General features: G+C 41.7%; 1 protein-coding gene across 43 annotated transcripts in view; it reads left to right on the forward strand.

The window, feature by feature from the left end:
• The window catches only part of ZBTB20 (zinc finger and BTB domain containing 20), a 723,674-nt gene that overhangs the window by 133,999 nt on the left and 565,430 nt on the right, over window positions 1-24,245 (forward strand). For all 43 annotated transcript variants that reach the window (XR_012897275.1, XR_012897274.1, XR_012897273.1 and 40 more), the window contains exon 2: window positions 394-453. The gene's annotated coding sequence lies outside the window, so the exon portion shown is untranslated. The remainder of the gene's footprint in view (window positions 1-393; window positions 454-24,245) is intronic.

The following is a 24,245-nucleotide window of genomic DNA, read 5'->3' on the forward strand; positions in this document are numbered from 1 at the left end:
GTATAATTCTGGTTATAACAAACATTTCTTTTGTCCGTAATGATGATAAAACCCCACTTACAAGAAAAAATGAAGGGATTTGTAGCTTTGAAGTCTCTGTGAATGAATGCCTCTATAATACGGTACTCATGTGTAACATTTTCCCTATGAAGTACTCATGTGTTGTGATATTTTCTTTACTAGTACTTTTTGTTTACACGTTCTTCACCTGAATGCTGTATGTGAATGTGTAGGACTCTGTTTTGTCTTATTCCAACAGATGGATACATGTTGATATATATACACAGTGAGCCACCTACTTCCCCAACTGAATGCTGAGTCATTTGAATGTTATGAAAACTCAAGGTGTTGTCTGAGTAAATCCCTAAATATAATCATTTCTTTTCTTTACAGCTGCATAAAAGAGAAGTGTTAGGAGCTGCCCTTAACCCTTTTGAAGTCAGAAGAGAAAAGGTAATTTTAAGCAATGTTTTCTGGGTATTTAAGTGTACAGGTTGTATCTGCTTGACAGTGCTATTTAACTAGCATACTCAGGCTGACGGTTGTAGAAAACTCAAAAATGAAAACTATGTCAAGCAGGAGGGATGCTGAGACAGGAGGCAGAGAAGAAACATTACAAGAAATTTTTGCTAAAGTTTGTAAATTTTGTCAGAAGTTACACAAGAATGGTTTACAAATTGGAAACCATCAATAATTATATATATACACACACAAGTTCACAAATGTAAGGAACTCAATGGGATTTTCAGAAGTATTTAAAATTGACGATGATGCAATAGATAATATATGTGTATGTATTTAAGTTTTTTTAATTCAGTGAGAAATGCATCTCCTTTTTCAGATGAGAATCCTTTAGTGAGAGTTTTGCCTGAGCGAATAAAGTCTTAACAAGTAATTAAAATATTCAGTTATTTTACTTCTGTGTATAACAAAGCATTGACAATATTCAAACGTGAACTTTGTAGACACAATATAGTTTTGCATTTTCTATCATTCATCTTGAAGAGGTGAAATATTTCCCAAGACCTTTCATTTGAACTTGTAAAGGAGTAACTTTGATTCTGTTCCTGTTCCTTCTAACAAATATTTGAGTGAGCAAACTTACACGCAGAGCTGTCTGTGAAAACAGCATATTTTAAGCAAATATTAGAGAATATTCACAGAAAGCAAATTTTGAATTATCATTGAAAATTAGTTGCACTTGAAACAAGATGCTGAGAGCTACTCATCCTGTCAGAGAAAACATATGATTTATATGTCCAGTCAAAACATCTTATCTTTCAAATATAAGTGCTCATAGTGATCTGCCCACAAATGCATTACAGACTTCAAATTATTCAAACAGATTCTTGGGCAAATAATTTTCAATAACAAGTTTATGAGAATAATGCATAGATAATTCAGGAGCATATTTTAAAAAGTAATTGGTTAACTATTGTTAGCTGACACACTCTGGTTATCTTTCCCAGGCCTGAAGAAGAGCTCTGTGAAGCTTGAAATCTTGTCTCTTCCACCAACAGAAGTTGGTTCAATAAAATATATTACTTTATCCACCTTATCTCTCTTAAATTGTTATCAGTCATTTGCTCAGCTGTAATTAGCATTTGCAGCATATAGTTCTCCTGTTTTAGAAGTAAGAGCCACGCTGTTGCCTGGTGCTGCATAGTGATGTTAAAATCATTCAATACCATAACCATGTAACAGCTAAAATTGTTAGTGATTATGTGGTTAGAAGAACTGAGGGCACTGCAATATAAACCTTAGCTGCCTTTCTGCCAAGCTCCCAGGGAGGTGGCTTTGGTGCCCTGCTACAGCTAAGCCACCTTGCTCAGTAGCCGGCTGGGTTTAACCGATATCATTAACCAGTAAGCCTCACCTTATCAGTTAAATGATTAATCGGGTAAACTCTAATGCTAGTGCTTCATTGTTGCCTAGGTCATAAATAGAAGGCGGACATGTTCTTCTACCCCACCCATGCTACTCTTCTAGATCTGGCTGTAAATGGGTTTGGAGAAAGGGAGAGCAGGATCTGTGTAGTTGGTGTGTTCTGTCACCCTTTCCCCAAAGTATGAGAGTGGGGAGAAAGGGAATAGGAAATGGGGGACCTTATGTTGTGTCTCCCATCTGTGGTGGCTCAGACAGGGAAGAATCGGATAATCTATTAAACTGCTATAGCGAGTTACTTTCCCCAGGAACCAGGCAGAGAATTTTGACCTTGAAAGACAGTTCCTTTCCTGAGCTCTCCATAAAGTGATTGCATCTGCTCCTCAGCACTTATTCAGGGCTGAGCCTAAAGACTAATTCTAACGCTTTCCATTTAATTGTTTCCAACAAAATTTGTTTTTTTAAAAATAGGGCCCAGTCCTGCAAAGTCGTATATATGTATGTCTTTTTAGGCACAGTGAGTTGTCCTATTGAAGTCAATAAAACTAGTTGCAGTATTTAAAGCTAAGCAAGCAAGTAAGTGTTTAGAAAGTTGGAGACCTAGTTTCTAATTTCTTTTTTGCTGAAAGTGTGGGAAAACATTTGTTAAAATGTATTTGGTTTATGGGATCTTCCCCAATCATCTGGCAGTTTGAGAGAAGCAAAATATGAATTTCTGTTTATCCACAAAAATCCACAATGTTGTTAGGTGCTTAACTGTAAGGCACGAAGAAGACTGGACTGTTATCATTTTTCTTTTTACAGGCATGCTTAAACCTTCCAGCTAGAAAAGGATAGGTTATATAATTTATTACAGAGTAGTAAACTGTAGCTTATATTACATTACACTGGAAAGGGAGACAGGAGATCCAACAAACCTGCATATGTGTGTGTCTCTATGTGGGTATGTCTAGACTACATGGCTCCGTTGATGGAGCCATGTAAACTAGTTTACCCGGAATAGTCAATGAAGTGGGGATTTAAATAACCCCCGCTTCATTGAAATAAACTTGGCCGCCGCGCTGTGCTGACGATCATCAGATCCGGCACAGCGTGGCAGTCTAGACGTGGATCTGTTGGCTGGGGAAGCCTTTGCCGACCGAATCTGTAAACCTTGTTTCATGAGGCATAAGGGATCGGTCGGCAAAGGCTTCCCCAGCCGACAGATCTGCGTCTAGACTGCTGCACTGTGCCGGATCAGCTGATCGTCAGCACAGCGTGGCGACCATGTTTATTTTAATGAAGTGGGGATTATTTAAATCCCCGCTTCATTGTCTATGCTGTGTAAACTAGTTTACATGGCTCCATCGACGTAGCCATGTAGTCTAGACATACCCTGTCTGTCTGTGTAGCATGGACCATGTGTGCAAGTGAGTTATGGGGTGTGTGAACTCATATAATGTCTTCACACTTGGGCATGCCTCAGACATTTCACGTAGTGATAAATTATACAGGTTTTTCAGGAGCTAGCAGCAGTTCTTTCACCTAAATGTCAAAATTAACAAGATTTTAACTCAAACCTCAGCAACAACTTTGTATTTTAAAGCAAACAGCCAAAGATCTGGGCTCCAACTGTGGTCAACATAGTGCAGAATTGCTTTCCCACCTCTTTAATTCTCCCTGCTTTTATCTCTCTAATTCCGAGGAGCACAGTTGCAGTGCAGATAAGCTATAAATCTATGTGGAAGTATGATTAAAGAGCAGGAAAATTTGTAGAAAACATTGAGATTTCTGGCATTTGAATCTCCTCAGGGAAGTTTTTTTTTATAGTTTTCCAGGTGCATCTAATCAAGTTTCCCCCTAATTTTTAAGACCTCTAATATGTTGGAGGGATGGGTTGTGCAAACTCCTAATATGAATTCACCTGTTTCCATATTTTCACCTCTATGTTTCCCTCTGCCTCTGGAGGTATTGGACAATTGCAGCCTTTGTTGGCTGCGCATCACGATTGGCCAATGAGAACTGTGATCAACCTGCATAAGTGCAGGTAAACATAGTGGCGGTGAGGTGCCTTTTTTTTTATTACCTACCCCTGGCCTAGCAGCTTCCAGTACTCCATCTGAAAAAGGGCTTCTAAAATTCTGGATTTTTTTGTCCTTGAGCAAATTTGAGACAGCATATACAACAGCACATTTTGTTAAAACAACTATTTTTGGAGAGTCTTAGTGGATTCTTCACTCCCCCCCTCCCCCCATTCTAACACTGCCTCTTTAAAATCATTAAAGTAAATGAATAATCCACACAGAGAGAAAAGTCTTTCTGAGGGAGAGAGTTTGTTGAAGGAAGAATTTGTGTTTTTGTAAATAGTTTCTTTCAAGGTCTTGTTAAATAAACAGCCAAAGCTTCTTTTGGAAAATAAAAAATAAACCTATAACTTAGAAGATGTCTATGTAAATCTTTGTAGCTGAGCAAATTTAAATCACTGACAAACTTAAGAGCAGGATAGGATGACTCCACCTTCTTAACATGGGAGATCAAACATTTCTGCTGGGTGTTTATGCTCAGAGACAACTCTGGAACAAGTACAGCTGTTTTTGTGGTAGGTTTCCCCTTAATATACTACTTTATAATTCTTAGAAAGCCTTCTATGTAGCGGTTGCAAACAAGGGTTATGAATTTCCTGATTTGATTTTGTTTGCTTGTCTTCTTTTTTTTTCATAGTAGACTGTGAGTTGTAGATAAAAAACAAACAGGAAGAGTGGCTATGAGGTGTAGGGATGTTAAATAGACAATGGACAATATCAAGTAGTCAATTAGTCCATATAGGGTTTGCTGGGCTTCTGCTTTTTAAATGTGGTAAGAGCTGCCAGCTACATTTAGAAGGCAGAGGCACAGGGTGTAGGATCCAGCGCAAGCCGGGACAGCTGACATATCTTGCGCCTCTACTTTTTAAAGAGCACTGGTGGCTCTTACTACATTTAAAAAGCAGAGCCGCGGCATGTGGGACCTGCTCAGTCCCAACTCACACCATTTCCCCCACTGGGCCTCTGCCTCCCCTGTCCGCTGTGGAAACAGTGCTGGGGGGAAACCGGCTTTTGAGCTTGCTCCCTCCAGCACTGGCTCCTGCTCTCCCCCCTTGCTGTCTCTGATACAGAGGTAGCAAGGCAGGGGAAGCAACTAGTTGAGTAGTGACTCTCGACTACCTAGGCTTATCGGGTAGTCAACTAGTTGCTTACATCCTTAGTGAGGTGTTTGGCTTATCAGGGCTAGAGGCATCCATACACTAGCCCCTCAATTAAATGGACATGCTTCTACTATCTATTCAAGCACTGACAGTACAGGCAGTCCCCGGGTTACGTACAAGATAGGGACTGTAGGTTTGTTCTTAAGTTGAATCTGTATGTAAGTCAGAACTGGCGTCCAGATTCAGACACTGCTGAAACTGACCGCCAGTTCTGACTTACATACAGAATCAACTTAAGAACCCCAGGCGTCCCCAAGTCAGCTGCTGCTGAAACTGATCAGCAGCTGATTCCAGGAAGCCCGGGGCAGAGCAACTCTGCCTGGGGCTTCCTGTAGTCAGCGCTGGTCAGTTTCAGCAGAAGCTGACTTGGGGACGCCTGGGGCAGAGCAGCTGGGGTGCTACTGGACCAACCCAGCAGCACCCCATCTGCTCTGCCCCAGACGTCCTGATTCAGCCGCTGCTGAAACTGACCAGCAGCGGCTGAATCAGGACCTGGGGCAGAGCAGCTGGGGTGCTGCCGGGTTGGTCCAGTAGTGCCCACGGGCGCTGCAGGACCAATCGGCAGCGCCCCAGCTGCTCTGCCCCAGAGTCCAAAACAAAAGCCTGGTCTGCTGGGGGGGGGGAGCACACTAGCTGCGCCCCCCTCCAGCAGACCAGGGACACGGGGAGCAGAGCCGCAGCGGGGTGCCGCGCCTCTGAGGCTTTGCTCTGGCAAAGCCTCAGAGGCGAGGGACCCTGCCACGGCTGCGGCTTCAGTCTGGGTGCCTGTGGTCTGCTGGGGACGGTCCCCAGCAGACCACAGGCACCCGGACTGAAGCCGCAGCCGCGGGGGGGTCCCGTGCCTCTGAGGCTTTGCCAGAGCAAAGCCTCAGAGGCGCGGGGAACCGCTGCTGCTGCCGCTCCAGTCTGGGTGCCTGTGGTCTGCTGGGGACGGTCCCCAGCAGACCACAGGCACCCGGACTGAAGCCGCAGCCACGCGGGGGTCCCGCGCCTCTGAGGCTTTGCCAGAGCAAAGCCTCAGAGGCGCGGGGAACCGCCGCTGCTGCCGCTTTAGTCAAACCGCCGCTGCTGCCGCTTTAGTCAAAGCGGCAGCAGCGGCGGTTCCCCGCGCCTCTGAGGCTTTGCTCTGGCAAAGCCTCAGAGGCGCGGGACCCCCCCCCCCCCCCCGCGGCTGCGGCTTCAGTCCGGGTGCCTGTGGTCTGCTGGGGACCGTCCCCAGCAGACCACAGGCACCGGGTCTCAAGGGGCAGCAGCAGCGGTTCCCGCGCTTCTGAGGCTTTGCTCTGGCAAAGCCTCAGAAGCGCGGGAACCCGCCCGGTGCCCCTGGTCTGCTGGAGACGGTCTCCAGCAGACCAGGGGCACCGGAGCAGCTTACGAACGGGGCTTTCTTGCCCCGACTTCCGGGGCGAGAAAGCCCCGTTCGTAAGTGCGGATCCGACGTAAGTCGGATCCGCGTAAGTCGGGGACTGCCTGTATAGCCACACCTATCAACTTTGATACTTGCCAGCTACAACTAATGTCATTCACTTGCAGCAGTTTAGGGAGTAATTCTAGATAGGTAGTATCAATAATGTTGCTATGTATAGTTGGTAAATAGTAATATCAGTATTTGTCACATTCTCTAAACTCCAGATATGCAAATCTAAAGGGAATGTTGTCATCTCTGCAGAAGTGTTCCTCATGCAAGATGGAGAATTCTTACTTTTGCTGGCACTGGATTTTGTGGTTTTTCCTGTCTTGGTTGGTTCTAAGCATCCAGCCAAGGTTAACAGGACTGCCTGATGGGGAGAGGCCACCAGCATTGCTGCAGTAGCTTCTGCTGCTCTACCTGCTATGGATAATAGCCCAATGTACTAGTTAATAATTACATTGTAACTTTTTCCTATTCCCTCACAACTGATTACTACCTAGATTACATAGACATCTGCAGTTGTACCGCCAACATCTCAGCTTTGCGTGTATTTACACATATGCATATACATAGCATTTCTCAGTGTATGTTCTGGTAAAGCTAATAGAGAGGGGTCAGTTTCTGTCAGTCTGTTTGTGTTTTGGGGGAAAAAAGTCCCTCCCCACTTCCTTGCTACTTCTCAAATCACATGCAAAAATGTTTAGTGTCTATGCAAAATTCTGCTGTGATGTTGCCCCTTGTCCACCTTTACGGGAAGAATGGAATTGCAAGATACTGCAGTTTTGGCCGATTTAGAGAATATCTTAGGATGAGTTTCCTCTGATCTATGTTGTTTGTGAGGATTCCGAATTGGCATTTTGTATAGTAAATGGGACAACACTCCTGTCCTCATCTATCAGAACTCAAATCACTGGGATTCAGGAAAACTGTGGACAATAACTAGGATCTTGATGGAAACTTGGGCTCTATTTGGAAGTAAATAATCACAGTGATCCTTGCTCACATGCACATGATTGAACTAATTGCCAGGTTTGAAGTCAGGAAGGGATTTTCCTTCACAGCCCTGTTTTTTCATCTTCCTCTTGTCCACTGGCTTTCTTTTAGTATCAGATGAATGTGGTCCATATGACCCTTTGTGTCTGAACAGAGTGAACAGATTTTGGTGCACCTGATTTCTTTGTCATCTCTGTGATTTCATGTACTGCAACAGCAAGAATGAGAAATCATTCACTATGCATTTTCTTACTAACATGCCTGTGTCCAGATGTAAGTTTAAAATGTTTTCTTTTAGCTGCTGTTGTCTCTGCATGGAGCAAACTAGCTTTATTCAGTAAAGCACTTGCTTAGCTCAGTCAAGTAGCTTTTTTTGCCTTTCACTGAGCAAGTTTCATTGATGGGACATCCATAGAGCCACCAGGCACTTAGATACTGCAGTCATGGCTACCACTATAAGAACTTGTTTTGACAGAGCTTCTGTAAAGACAGGGACAAACATCTCCAGCAGGAGGTCTGGAATCTTTGCTTTCAGCATGTTGCTGCATCCTACAAAATTCAACAGCAGTATCTTTTACTGGCTGGGTGAGTTATAAGAGACTTTCTTCTCTCTCTTTTCAGTCAGTTATTTTCTTCTTGGAATTTACCTAGTATAAGTGTTGTAATGTTATCTAGTATAATTTCCAGGTGCCCAGTTAATTTGTAAGTTTTTCAGTCAAGGCTGATTCAAGTTATACAGTCACCACAGTAGTATTACCATCAACAGGGTTAAAAAAAGAAAAAGAAAGAAGCAAATAAAATGGCAGAGTTGGAGACATCAAAAATTCAACACGTGTGTGGGTTGGGCCACTGAAATGGCAGCAGTATGTTACCAAGTGGAAGATGTTTTCTCAGAGCTGCATTTGGGCTTTCAGACTTAGAAGGATAAAGTCTACAATATCTGTTTTTCTATGTGCTTGGATTCTTATCAGAATAATTATCATTCATGTTAATGGGCCGTAAGTGCCCATAAGGAGAAGAAACAAAATACAGGACTATGTAGCACTTTAAAGACTAACAAGATGGTTTATTAGATGATGAGCTTTCGTGGGCCAGACCCACTTCCTCAGATCAAATAGTGGAAGAAAATAGTCACAACCATATATACCAAAGGATACAATTAAAAAAAAGTGAACACATATGAAAAGGTGTAAGTGGAGACTACTTAACTTCATTTACAGGTTTGGGACCCATCACAAAGACATGAATAAAGACACTACCTGGCTAGCACACTACCTTCCCTATCAGCTTCATGTAACATGAACCGTTTAATTCATTACTATTTTTCCCTTCCTTCCTCCCCCCCCCCCCCCCCCCATTTATTTTGAAACTGGACTTTTAATACTCACTTCATTTGAAGTGGTGTACCCACGAAAGCTCATGATACCATCTACATTTGTTAGTCTTTAATGTACTGCCAGACTATTTGTTGTTTTTAAAATTTTTCTGGAAGAAAACAGGCAGCTGAAAATTTGTTTAATTTTTGCTGGCAAGTGGCAAGAGACCAATAAGGGTAACCTTGATAGTTAGCCCTGAGAGTGTTTAAAAAAATTCCTGAAGTAATAACCTCAGGTCATCAACAGGGAGAAAACTTGGGTCCTTAATTACCAAAAGTAATTTTCTCTGCATTAAAGTATTTTTGCAGTGCTAAATATGGGCATATCATAATGCTGGTGTGCTGAGACCACTATCTGTCATGCTAACCAGTATTGTCCATTGTTTTCCTATGGCACACCCTCAGTCTACCTCTTGTCTTATATTTAAAATTGTGAACTCTATGGGGGCAGGTACCATATTTTTGTCTGTGTTTGTACAGCACCTAGTACAACAGGATCTTGGTTCATGACTATGTCTTCTAACAATTATGATAATATAATAAAATAATAATAGTATCCTGCTTAATTAGACTCTTCAATCCACGATTCAAAAACCTCCTTTGATTACCATCATGACTGGGAATAGATGCTTCTAGTTTTGATTGGGGTACTCGTTTGGGAGATTTACCATTTTTTGGTGTGTGAAATTCCAAGGATTCTTACACAGTGTACTGGAACCTTAAGTTACATACACAAACAAGGTTAAATTCACTCCCAAGATGTCTATTGCATGTTTGTATATCAGCCATTTAGTGCTGTTCAGCCTGCAGTCTTCAGGGCTCTGGCAGTGATTTAAAGGCCACTGCTCCAGTAGTGGCAGTGGTGACCAGGAGCCCTGGGTCCCTTTAAATCTCTGGGGCCCAGGGCAGCTGCCCCTTTTTGCCCTCTCCCCATCGGTGGCCCTGCCTAAAGTGATTTCCTTTTCATGGTTCTGAGCGTCACGCACATGGATTTCTGAGGAGAAAATTCGTAAAGAGAATCCCAGGTGCTGGCAAGTAACTTAATTTCTCTAGTGATAGAAATGTAGCTGTGTTAGTCTGGTGTAGCTGAAACAAAATACAGGACTATGTAGCACTTTAAAGACTAACAAGATGGTTTATTAGATGATGAGCTTTCGTGGGCCAGACCCACTTCCTCAGATCAAATAGTGGAAGAAAATAGTCACAACCATATATACCAAAGGATACAATTAAAAAAAAGTGAACACATATGAAAAGGACAAATCACATTTCAAACAGAAGGGGGATGCGGGGAGGGGGGGAGGAGAGGAAGGTAAATGTCCGTGAGCTAATGGTATTAGAGGTGGGGAAAGGTAAATATCTGTGAGCTAGACAGGATCACAAAGAAAAAAACAGTTTCTTGCCATTTCAACCAGAAAGGACACTGTCTCAACGACTTAATTACCTGCATCCTGCTCCAGAAGCCTTTTAAATCTGCACTTGAAAGGGAATCCTCTGAACTGTCATTCATGCTAAAATGCAGTGAATGCCATTAACATATCAGCAATGTGGCACCAGAGCTAAACTTGGGCCTGCATGTTCACATTTTCTGTTCATGATTTTTTTTCAGCAGGAAAAGTAAGGAAAAACACATGAACCCAATGCAGAATAGGGATGTTAAATATCAGTTAACTGAATAGTCAATTAACCTCATGAATTCTTATCAGTTACTTTGCTGTTCTGTAGTCTCTGGGAGTGGGGTCAGCAGCCAGTGTGCTTTGGCCCCACTCCCAAGGAGCCCCCTGCCACTCCATGCTGTTGCCTCTCTGGGATGCCAGAAGGTGCTGGGCCACCAGGGGAGCCAGTTTTAAAACCAGCTCCTCTTGCAGACCAGCTACCTGTTGCCCCGCATGCTGCTTCTGATACAGAGGCAGCAGTGTGGGGTGGCAGCAGCCCCTGTCCAGAGGGAGGTCTGAGCTCCTGGAGCCGGCATGAGCTGGAACTGAGCTCAACTGGCTGCCCATCTGGCTCCTAATGCACTTTAAATGCAGAGCCACAGCAGAAGTAGGTCCTGGACCGACGCGAGCCAAGACTGAGCCGGGATGCCTGCCTCCCCGGCCCCTAATGCACTTAAGTGCAGAGCTGTAGCAGAGATAGGTCCCAGTCCCGGCGCAAGCCAGAACTGTACTGGGCTGCAGGCCAGCCTGCTAAAAAATATACTGGTGGAGGCTGGGGGCAGGGGAAATGCATGTAGTCTATAGCATTAATTGGTAAGCTTTTGCTTATTGATTAAGTGGTTAATTGACTACACTATTACATCCCTAATGCAGAATTCTCACCAGACCAAAAAAAAAAAAAAATCCTGTGCTTAACCTCGCAAACTTCACACTTGTTTGACAGGAGCTGCATGCAGAGCTTACTCCTTGGAATGCTCTGGATAAATCAAAAGGATGAGCTCCTCTGGTTTCAGAACAATTTTTCCTGGCTTCATCTCTCATGGCAAACAAAATCACTGTTTTCAGATATTTCCTTTGTGCAGTCAGTATCCACAAGGGACATCCAAGCACCCCATAGAGTCAAAGGGTTACAGGGACATCCTAACACCCTAAAGAGTCAAAGGGCCTTCATTCTCATAGGTCATTGAAGATAAGCTACATCACAGAAAGTTCCCCAAGGGGATAACAGATAAGGCCATGGCAGAGGATAAAATGTGGGAATGCAAAATATAAAGCGACAACCCCGAAATCCATTCTTTCTTCTCAAGGGAACACAAGCTCAGACCACATCATTATGATGCAGAACCTAATAATTAACATCTGAAGCCTGAGTGTGTTTGGATCTGAGATTTTATTAGAGCCCATTTCTAATCTAAAAAGAAGATCTTAAGAAGGCATCTTGGTGCAGTTATTAGGGATGTCAATGTGTAGTCCACAATATGATTAACCGATAAGCCTGGGCTTATTGGTTAATCTTGTCAACTACACTCCCCCTTGCTGCTTCTGATACAGAGGCAGCACAAGGGGTTGGGGGGTGGGAGCTGGTGCCCATGAGGCTTTAAGCAGGCTCCCCACAAGCACCGGATCTGCCTGCCCTCCCACCTGAGCTGCTGCCTCTAATACAGCGCGGAAGGTATGGGGAGCAGGCTGGAGCCAGTATGCATGGGAAGCCAACTTTCAAGCACGCTCCCCGTGTGTGCTGACTCCATGGACCCTCCCCACCCCGGCTGCCTCCTACATAGGCAGCAAGAAGGGGAGACCTTCTAAGTCAGCTCCCTCCAGCACCAGCTCCCTTGTGCTACCTGAGTCCTTCCCCCACGCCCACTGCTGTCTATACAGAGGCAACAGCGTGGCGGAGGGGAGTAGGAGAGGCTGCCGCAAAACAGTCTCTGTCCGTAGCAATCCAGGCTCACCGCAGACAAAGGCTGCTCCGCAGCAGCAGCCCCTGTCCAAGAGGGGTCCAAGGTCCCTGTGGATAGATGCTGCTCCAGCATCGCACGAAGCAGCCTCTGTCTGCGGTGAACCTGGGTTGCTACGGATAGAGGCTGTTTTGCGGCAATAGTCATGTAACTGCTAAGATTTCAAGTGGTTACATGACTATTCAGTTACATGATATCTAACATCCCTAACAATTATATCCTGTCCCTAAAGCTGGTTGCACACTGTACCTGCCCATGATGGATGAACAGTAGAGTTAAAGCAAAATGCAGGACAATGTAGCACTTTAAAGACTAACAAGATGGTTTATTAGATGATGAGCTTTCGTGGGCCAGACCCACTTCCTCAGATCAAATAGTGGAAGAAAGTAGTCACAACCATATATACCAAAGGATACAATTTAAAAAAATGAACAAATATGAAAAGGACAAATCACATTGCAGAACAGAAGGAGGATGCGGGGGGGTGGGAAGGCGGAGGAAGGAAGGTAAGTGTCTGTGAATTGCTGATATTAAAGGTAGGGAGAGTGGGATGTTTGTGAGTTAATGGTATTACAGGTGATAATTGGGGAAACTGTCTTGATAATGGGTGAGAAAGTTCAAAGACTTGTTAAGTCCTTGTTGGTAAGTGTCGAATTTTAACATGAATGACAGTTCAGAGGATTCCCTTTCAAGTGCAGATGTAAAAGGTCTTTGTAGCAGAATGCAGGTGGCTAAGTCATTTAGAGAGTGTCCTTTCTGGTTAAAGTGGCAAGAAACTGTTTTCTCTTTGTGATCTTGTCTAATATCTGTTTTGTGGGCATTAATCCTTTGGCGAAGTGTCTGAGATGTTTGTCCAATGTACATAGCAGACGGACACTTTCGGCACATGATAGCGTAGATTATATTTCTGGATGCGCAGGAATATGTGTTCTTGATCTTATAACTCACTTGGTTAGGTCCAATAATGGTATCAGCAGAATGAATATGTGGACAAAGCTGGCAACGGGGTTTGTTGCAAGGGAAGGTACCAGGGTTGGTATTAGTGTGGTATGTCCTGTGGTGGTTGGTAAGAATCATCTTGAGGTTAGGTGGTTGTCTATAGGAGACTATGGGTCTGTCTCCCAGAGCCTCTTTGAGTAGAGTTAAGTCTTAAATATTTTTTATTTCCCTTAGAGGTGTTAAATGTTAGCACAGTTTTATTGAACTAGAATTTAGGTTAACTGAAAGCAGGTAATAACTTATACAGGAGACATTTCTAGGGATCAACTACACAGATTGGGTGGAGAAGATTGTTTGGGATTTTTTTTCTTATCTTCCATGTGTTGCCTACACTAAAGAGCTAGGCAATGAAACTTGCTCATTACCGAAAGTGGACAGTATTTTAATACTATCCGCTGTATTCCATGGCATCTATTTGGAAACAAGTATCTCACTTGCTTGGCTCCCCTGAAGTAGTTTTAGGGACTAAAGCATGGTACATACAGGGCACAGTGGCACTATTAGCATTCCAGAAGGAGGCTGGAAAGCAAACTTATCTAAGAGCTACACACCTAGGTGTAGTTAGTAAGGAGAGAGAGTAACTCTAATTAAGCACAATTAAGCTTAATATTGTCTGTAAACTGTTACCTTAAACTTCTCTGTAGACATTGTGGGAAAGGAATTAACCTAGCAGCTATGGACACTAATTACTATCTCCTTCATATTAAAGTTACCATCAAGAAAGTCTGTATTATAAATAAAACATTCTATGGGATGAGAGATTGAGAAATATGTAAATTCATTGGAGAAAAAAGACCAAATTAAAAAAAGAAAGTTGAGTGATGCTAGTGGAAGCACAATGGCTCTCTGGCTAATTAGAAGGGCAAGTAAGATAAATCCTTGAATTCTGACTGATAGAGCCTGCAGGGTCCAGTTTCTCATGCATAGCTGCTTCTTCCTGACTTAAACGAACATCACTTTTTGGGTTGCTGTTGGAGCACAACCTGAAGAGCGCACAGATTTTTTTTCTTAGAAGTTATCCCCACTTCTTTCTCCTGGGAATGTAGTATGACGACTGTAGACTTACAACTTACCTAACGATTCTAAAGATGGTCTTGTGGTATGGTCTTGAATACAATCCACAAGTAGTGTATTGAGAGAATGATAAAAATACAACAGATCTTCAGATGATGAATTTGCATTTACCTCAGGAAATATATTGTCAGAGGAAGGATGTCAAAAGAATATCTCCTGAAATATCTTCCAACCCTAATTTTCAATGATTCTGTGTTCTTATGTCCAAAAGACAAGAAAAGAAGCCAAGAATTCATGAGGTTTTATTTCTGGAACTTTCAGTTGTCCCTTGTGTATTCCTTTAGTTAAGTAACTTCACCTTTGTGTACCTGAGTTTCCCATCTGTAGAATGCAGATGATAAACACTTCATAATTCTATGCCCTTCACAACCTTTACGTAATAAGGTCTTCACTTGGGACTACTCATGTTATTAAGGATTACTAAGGTAATTATGTCCTACAGGATTAAGTCTTTAATAGATTTTATTTTGTCACTACTGTTACTACTTAATACAATTGAATATTTGTACCTGAATACATTTGTGCACATTGATGTCGGTTTATGGAAAAACTTGGTTTTTCACATTAGCTGCCTCCAGGTCAGCATAAACACTAATATGTCATGTGACAAAGCTCCAGCTGTGCTCCGTGGGTCTCATGATACTGGCAGATAGTGTTAGCCTCAGAGGCTAAATGTGGCCCTCCACACAACCTCTTTCTTTTTTACAAGAGGCAGGGTCCACAGCTTACTGAGCCATACTCATCACAGTCTAGTTCATGGTTTCGGGGTGATATCCCTCTATAGTCCTCATATCCCTTCTCTAGGCAGTCTCTGTGTTAAGCATGGGGAAGGTGTAGGGGAAACCCGGGCCTGCCCACTACACCGAGTTCTGGACCAGAGACCCTTAAGGAGCAGCAACAGACAGGGTTGTTTTGCTTCCAGTATGTCTGCTTTTTCCCTGGGCCACTTCTCCAAACAATCCCCTCCAAGTGCCTTCCCTCTGGTACCTGCTAGCTAGTCATCAGCTCACCCACACACAGCTCTTCTGTACCACACGTCCTCCTTTTGGTCCATCTTTCTTTGTCTTCCCCACCTCTTTACCTGGGGCAGCCCTTTAAAATCATGTGTCTGCCTGCTTTCATTTCATGGCAGCAGCCTCTAGGAACTTATTTGGAGAAGGGAAAGCTATTTACCCAGAGCCCTGTATACCTGCCCTCCATTGGAGTGCGGCAGCGTGCTGGTTTGGGTCTATCACAGTCAGTAGAAAAACTATTCTGAGCTAACACATTGGGAAATAATTGGGGGTATAAAGCCATCATTTCTATCTCAACTGGTTATCTGATAAAGCCAGATCAGGAATGGAAGTATGTTTAACGCTGATGTTTAAAACAGCAATGACATTATAATATAATCATTACGATGGCATTTTATTAATCCAGACATATTTGGGCAAAATTAGTGTTGATTTCTACTATATATTGCCTTTTAGTTGTACATTACTGTTTATTATCTGTGCATATCAAAAGGAAACATGGTGATTGGACAAAGAAGAACTGTTATGAAACAAGTTGTATTTGATATTTTGGGAAGCCCTTATTATAGGGTTTCTTCCAAAGGAGGGCAAGGAAGGTTATCATTAGTTATACTTCTGCAGACATTGTGCTGTATGATTTTTTTAAACAGAAACAGATTCCACAACAATTTCTGTTCCCCATAGGAAGATCTATCTATAGATTTTACTATAGGGTTGGAATCGATGACCTCCTGAGGTCTCTTCCAACCCTATGATTCTATTATTCTAGCCAGGAATACACTGAAGTGGAGCCTAAATGAGTCTCTAGATTCTTGAATAAGTCAATGAGATATCATCCTGTCCAATCAACAGCATCCTATTGCTCTGGTAAATCTTCTACTGACTGTGCAGTGCTTTGTATAGCTGACTGTAGTGCTTTAAAATGTTGGCCTCAGTCTTGGTCAGTGTGAGTTCAGCACCTCAGATAATGCCAGAGATATGTGTGTTATGTTTAGGATTTTCAGAGTCACATCCTGAAATGACATACAGAGTGGTGTGAAATGGTCAGAAAAATGTAACTGGCAAAGCACAGTGATGTCCATTGATATGATGTTTAGTGGGTATACCAAACAAGTGTGACATGCACCAAAAACATATGTAGCAAGAGAAGCAATTTACAGGGCAGATATGAGCCATTCCTAACACACAGAGCATCTGTTTCCTTTACCCCTCCCAACTAAACCCTGTAAAATGTAGCACAGGGCCTTTCACATTGAATTTGCTTTGGAGGCAATTTACCACCTTGTATTTCCTTAGGGAGCTTTCAAGCAGATGCATTTTGCTTCTTTACATCTCCTTCATCCCTCACAATGGAGAGGAATGTAGGCTTCATGGAAAGGAACAGGAAAGGGAGAGTAAAAAGATTGTGAAAGGTCACGTGAACTATAGCCTGTGCGATATAGATTATAACACGCTGTTTAGATATATGGCTACATGTGCAGGAGTCTGATTCAGTTACTGTTCCTTCTGGGGGAAAGCTTTTGCATGTTAGTAGCAGTTGTAGGTGCTTTATTTAAAAAAAAAGAAAGAAAGAAAAGAAAAAAGAAACAACAGGTGAAGAGAGAAACAACATTTATTTTTGACATAAATATAAAAAATTAAAAAATGCAATTCTCATGTTCTGACAGTTTCCACTACCCAGTAAGTAGAGAACTCCAAACTCTTTTAGGGGGAAAATGGCTATCTTTTGTATGTTATGCACCTGAAAGAAGACACAGATTAGGTCCCATCTTTTTTCCATCCTTTTCCCATTCATCTGGAGGCAGTACTGAACCTTTTAACTAGTGTCCAGTGGAGCACAATGGATGAAACAATTAATGAAAATCTTCTTTGATCACATCAAGTTTGTTTCCTCCAACTCACTTAATAGCAATGGCAGATACTTCTAAAAATCAGTGGCTTAAATAAAAAATGTATTAATTCTTGGTCAATACCAAACCATGAGTCACATCTTTTGGTGTTTATTGAATAAAATTCCCAGCGAAGTCAATTCATACCTACAGATTTTGGCTCCATACAAAGGAAATCCCCTACTTCCATTTTATGCAGTCTTCTAAACCAAACTTAGACCTTGTGAATAGTATCAGGTAGCTTGATAATATATAAAAATTAAATCATAATTATCCAAGTAAATCATAATGTGGGCAGTGGCACTGCATATTTCGCTTACTCTTTGCCTGGAGTGACCCTCCTGCAATGGTCAGACATTTAGTCTCCCTGGACCATTCAGATCTCTCAGTTAGGGCTGAGAACAAAATGGCCAATCAGTGCAAATTATGATCTTTTTGTGGGGTGGACATCTGTCCTTTATGTACTGAAAACAAAGTACTTCCAACTAATTTCTCATGGGTTGCTGAGAAGCTGTCTCAGAATACTTTCCTTTCTCTACTAACCTATATCATTTTATAGATTTACCACACTATAGAATCATTCCTGTTCTGGTCACAGATATATTTTTGTCATTCTCCCCTGAATTTTTGATGTGATAAACCAATCAAACCATACATGCGCAGGAGTTAAAATAAGGTGAAGAGAGGAGAGACTAATAGGGAATTGGTTCTTAAGGAGCTAAATTTACAGCAGTTTTAAATGGAGGCTTCTGACCTACTAACTGCACCTTTTTTAAAATTACTTTTTATTGGATGGCAAAGAAGGGAACATACAGAGCAATTAAAAATAATGGGAATGCACAAATCACCAGTGATGAAGAAGAAATATAAAAGAGTAATAGTGATTCTAAGGCTCTACTGAGCATAGACTGTAAATAGAACATTTTCTAAGAGTTCATCATGTAGGGGACCATTCTTGGATCTTGATATGGCATACTCATTCACTACAGGTGTCATCTCCTCCTGGCTGCTCTGGGGATTGGCTCCGTTCCAGATCCAACACCTCCCCTTGCAATTTCTCAATCGTTTCTCTCACTTTATGGCTCTTTTCTCTCTCTAGAAACTGCACCTCCCTTTTTGTGATATGGTCCTCAGCCAGGTCACTACGTGATTTGCCTCTCTGGGGTACAGAATTTCATTGGACCTGCTACTCACTTTGTTATGGCTTGTAGGGGAATCTGGGCTTGCCTACTACTATGGATTCCAGCTTAGGGTCCCTACAACAGAGCCAACACAGCTGCTCAGTCCTCAAACTTTCTTCTTTCTCCTGGGCTACTGCCTACATACCTCCCACAGGCATTCTTCTTCTCCCTTCTATTTTCTGGATATGCCCTTTCCTCAGGGCCAAGCTCCCAGGATTTTTCCCTCTCTCACACACAGAGGGTGGCTGCAGACCTCCTCATTGCAGCCATTTCTGTTGGTAGCCTTTGGTTTTATACTAGCCCACTCCGCATTGGCTCAGCAGAGCTCCTGCTTCCAGACTGGGATTGCTTCTCCATCCTAAACTCCTCGGCTACGTCTACACTGGCATGATTTTACGCAAGAACTCTTTTGAGGAAGAATTCTTGTGCAAAAACTCTTCCAGAAGAGAGCATCTACATTCATGTGAAGATGTTTTCCATACATGTGTGGAATAAATGTTATGTGCACCGAGACATGTGTGAATGTGCACCACGAGTAGAAACAAAAATCCTAGCCGTAGGCACTCCGCTAATCATCTAGGCAGCATATGAATCTCTCCTGAATCGCCGCATAAATGCACAGGTTACAGGGATCACTGGTTCTGATTAGCAGCAATGACAATTACCCAGAATCTTGTTAATTTCTCACTACTTCTGCTTTGCAAAAGTATGAGCAGTAGCAGAGGCCAACTGACTAAGGAAAGGAATACTGCAAGTCACACTTCATTTCTGTTGGAACATATTTTTGAAATCCTTAGGGGCTAGTGACTTTTTAAAGGAAAGCTTAACTTCTTCAAGTACAATGACACTGATATCAGAATAGATTTGTCAAGTATTTATAACTACATCATAATTCTGTGTAGCAGCTATAATAACAATTTACATCATAAGTATACTTCCAGAAACATATAACATTAGCTTTTTTAGAGCGTATGCTTAGTACTTACATGGCCAAAGCACTGAATAAACATTTAAGTAATCCAACAATTCCCTGTGAGCTAGATGTTATCCCTATTTTACAGATGGTGAAACTGAGCCACAAAGGGGTATATCCAAGGCACCACAGCAAATCAGCAAAAAAAAGCTGAGATTAGAGTTCAGGGGTTTCCTGTTTCCAAATGGTTTATTCCTTCCTCCAGACCACATCATTGCTCAACAGCTGCTTCTTAATTACTTCTGAGAGTTTTCATGTTAAACTAATTATGAAACAAAGTAACAAGCCCAAGCAGGACTAAAAATGTGAAGAATGGTTTGCGTCTTCTCAGTAACATCAGCAGAACTTGATGTTAATTTGCATCTTAAAGATATGTGACCTCTCTGTCCCAGCTTGGTGTTTCCATTGCCATATACTTATCTTGAAGTGATTAGATTTTATTTGTACAAACTGCATTAGTTGTCTGTGATAAGGACATTCATGCATTGTTCTAAAAATGTGAGTAAAGATAATCCATTAAAATAAAAATAAGTAATGCTTATTTTTTAAATTAGGAAGTGTACTTAAAAAATAAGGTCAAATCTAATTTGATCAATGAGATTTCTTGGCTGTCTGTTAAATTTCCTCACTGAATATCCTCAGAAGACACACATTTTTCTGCCAGTTGTACCCTCACCATCCCCCTCTGGATGAGTCAGTCACACATTTCTGGATCTAAATTTCCTCTTTCCTCAGTCTTTGTTGATAATATGAAAAGTTGGCTTTTGTAAAATGATTGTGGCTATATTTGAATGAAGAGACAGCTGCCCTCTGGATGAAAGGCAAAATCAAAGTCTTAGCCAGTAAAGATTTATGACACTTTTCACAAGGGTTAAGAGCAGCAGCTTGTGTTAGCACTCAGGAGGTGCACTGCTTCTCTGAGCCCCCATCAAAATCTTAAATGCTAAATGGGGTGCTTCCTTGTGCCCCCTCCCTGTTCCTCTGGGTGGCCCTCCATGTAATCCCTCCTCCTGCAGGCAACAGTTGCCTATGGTTAAGGGCAGGGGTGGGCAAAAGGGCCTCTGAGGGTTAGATCTGGCCCACGGAGGCCCTGCTGCTCCCCTGCCCCCAGGCCAATTAGGGCCCAGGAGCAGGGAGAAGGGTACGAAGTTTCTGCCAGAGTGGGAGGAGACTTTGCATGCTCCTCTGCCCCCAAACGCTGATTAGCTTGGGGACAGAAGGGGGAGCGCACAAAGTTGGCAAGGGGGGACCTCTGGAGAGAGGGCAAAGACTTCATGCACTCCCCCTTCCCAGACCAATCATGGTCTGTGGATGGGGAAGCAGGGAAGTATCATGGCCCCACCCCTTCCACTTGAGGCCCTGCCCCTTCCAGTGTGGCCCAGGGCCACTTCAAAAATTTCTGAAGTGGCTCCCGATAAAAAATTATTGCCCATCCCAGGTTAAGGGCATAAACCTTCAATGATTTCGTTAAATATCAGTTGTGTTAGTTAAGTTCTGCATCCTTAAATTTCTACTGCACTTTCAGTTGGATATGTGAAAGGTTCTCTAATGTTTTTATAATATGAACCACATCTGTCATCTTAAAATGTAGTCCACACTATGGAAAAGTCCAACTTTTTCAAGTTCAGAATTGTTCTTTATGAAACATTTTTTGGTATGCAGTCCCGTTGAGTTTTAAACAACCCAAGTAATAAGGCTTCCAACACTTCCCTTAGGTTCAATATCAGAGTCTAACAAAATGTTATGTTCAACATAGACAGGGACTCTTAAGAAAGATCTGAGTACACCACCATTACTTTGGCTTCCTCTTGATACGTAAACATCCAGTTTTATGGTAATTTCATCAGCCATATGGTTACTTTGAATATGAAATTTTGCTGAGCCGTCATAGGCTTACATATAGTCTTCCCTAAAACATTTCAAGGGGGAGGATCTCTCCTATAAAATACATACCATGTTTTGCTGTGAAGTTCCATAGATTGTAGTTCTGAAGTCTTATTCTTTGTGGTCTTTTTTCTGTTTTGTACTTCTCATGAGATTTCTTTTGTCTGTTATTTAATTGCACATAAGGGTCACTGTCAAGGTTGAAGGAAGTCCTACGAGAATTAAGGTAGCTGATTTCTCAGACTGAAGATTTCTCCTCCTCCATAGAGACATTCATAAATGTGGAGTTTTTAGGGATCCTGTATTGCAGAACATTTTTATGGAGTTATTTTCATCATTTTTGTTTTCTACAGATATCCCAGGAGTAGATGCCTTGTTTGACAGATGTCAGAATACCAAGGAAAAAAATTGTACAGTGAAAATTCACTTTAAAATGGCCATTCAGTAATTTTGCAACTTTTTTGTTATGATCTTTTTCTCTTTATTATTACAGGCAGAAGCATTAAATAATATAAACCAGCAACATGACTTCATGGCTGCTTGGATCACTAATCCAATTATATGCCTAAATTTGACTTTCATTGTTCTTGCTTTCTTCTCCAGAAAGATCAGACTTTGTGGAATGTTCTTCTTGATCCAAAGAACTTCTTAGTTATCTTGGGACTTCTATAGGATTTCCATTCTCTATTAAAAGAGAGATCAAACAGTTTCCCAAGTGTTTAGAGTTCTTCTTCATCTCTCCAGCAGTCCCTGCATGGGGCAAAACCCCATATACAGGAACACCAACATAATAGGGCATGAGATATTCTACACCTCCATGTTATGCTATTTAACATGGCTACATTTCAGGCTATATTTCTCTTCCAAACTAACTTCTCAATCCTTTTTTCTCACATTTCTGTATTTGTTCCCTTTTCTTCCCTTTTCCTTTCAATTTGTTACTTCTACTAGTATTTACGTATGCAAATTTAGTGCATAATCTATCATAAAATATGAAATACTACTAAGCATTGAGCAAAGAAATTTCATCTAGAGTTAGTGCATTTTAATAAATAAATGGTTTAAAGAAATTAATATAGTTCCATTGCTATACTTCCATTCCTATCCGTACCTCTAATTTTCCTGTTTACTCATCCTTTTCCCCGCATCATTTCTCATAATACGTCCTTTTCATACATTCATAGATTCCAAGGACAGGAGGAACCATTGAGATCATCTAGTCTGACGTCCTGTATAATAAATGCTGTAGAACTTCCTCAAATAATTCCGAGAGCAGATTTTATGGGGGAAAAAAACAGTCTCAATTTAAAAATGGTCAACGTTGAAGGATCAAAATTCTTGGTAAATTGTTTCAATGGTTAATTACTCTCATCATTCAAAATTTCACCCTTTATTTCCAGTTTGAATTTATCTAGCTTCAACTTTCAGCCTTTGGATCCTGATGATACCATTCTTTGCTACATTAAGAGTCTATTTTTAAATATTTGTTCCCCACATAAATATACACAGTCTGTAATCAAGAAATCCCCCTAACCTTCTTTTTAGTGTGCTAAATAGATTGTGTTTCTCTCAGGCTATGTTTGGACTGCAGAGTTTTTGTCAGAGAAATGGCTGTTTTTCCGATGAAACTTGAGTTATGTTGACACTGCAAGTGCGTTATTTTGACAATAAATCAAAAGAACAGAGGGCTTTTTGTGCAATTGGTAATCCTCATTCTATGAGGAAGAAGCCTTTTTGCGAAAGAGCTCTCATGCAAAACAGCGTGTGGATGGAGAAAAGGGATTTTTTTCGGAAGAAGCGGGAAGAGGAAAAAGCATAGGTCCCCTGGTGGCCATTCTGGCCATCGCTTTTTCAATGTGCTTCTGCAGTGTGGATGCTCTCTTGCACAAGAAGTTTTTTTGGAAGAGATCTTCCAAAAGAAGCTTCTTGTGCAAGAAGCCTGTAGTCTAGATATAGCTTCAGTGTTATTCCTCCTTCATTTCCTCTTTGGTGACCCTATTCATTTATGGCCAAACCATGAAATTTGTATGCAGGCAAAACTATTAAGGCAGCATTTAACTCCCCGTGTTTTGGCCTTCACTTCTTCCAGGTAGTTACCTATGACAAACTACGTATGCATTTGGGGCTATATATTTAAGCCAGCCTAAAGACATCAGCCTTTTACTCCTAGAATGATTCCATTTCCTTCAGATTTTTCATTTGGAAGCTTATTAGGAATATGCATGATGCTATAACATGCAAATTTTTATGAGTAGGTGAGGAATTTACTGTGTGAAATGTTAGAAGTTTTATTTTATTGGTTTAAATATGGTTTAACATTGAGCAAACTTTCAAAATGGAGAGTCCTAAAAATACATGGTGCTTAAAACAATATATAATAATAATAGAGATTGCCTATCTCCTAGAACTGGAAGGGACCTTGAAAGGACATTGAGTCCAGTCCCCTGCCTTCACAGTAGGACCAAGTACCACCCCTGACAAATTTTTGCTCCAAATCCCCTCTGCAAGGATTGAACTCACAACCCTGGGTTTAGCAGGCCAATGTTCAAACCACTGAGCTATCCCTCCCCCCAATAACCTAGGTGTTGAAAAGATAATTAGGTGCAAGAGGGAAGATGTAAAATATAGTGAGTGCAAATGGATGGAGGGCCAAGATAACCTTCGTGCCCAAAAGAACATTATTGTTCTCTTCCCATCTCCAACAAGTCTGCTGTTGATATACTGACAAATGGATGGACTGAGCAGACTGGAGTAACTCACTTGTGAATTAATGACTATTTCACCGCACATAATATTTTGTTGATAGAAAATATTCTATCAATAAGCATATATTTTACTGATAGGATGTATCTTTTGGTTTTATTTTCTGCATGGAAAGTGAGTATATATTTTTGACTGGAACAGCTTGGGCCTGTGCGCGGGAGACTGTTTTCAGGAAAGAACGGTATGAAT

Source organism: Pelodiscus sinensis, chromosome 1, assembly GCF_049634645.1.
Source record: "Pelodiscus sinensis isolate JC-2024 chromosome 1, ASM4963464v1, whole genome shotgun sequence".
In the NCBI taxonomy this organism is placed as follows: domain Eukaryota; kingdom Metazoa; phylum Chordata; order Testudines; family Trionychidae; genus Pelodiscus; species Pelodiscus sinensis.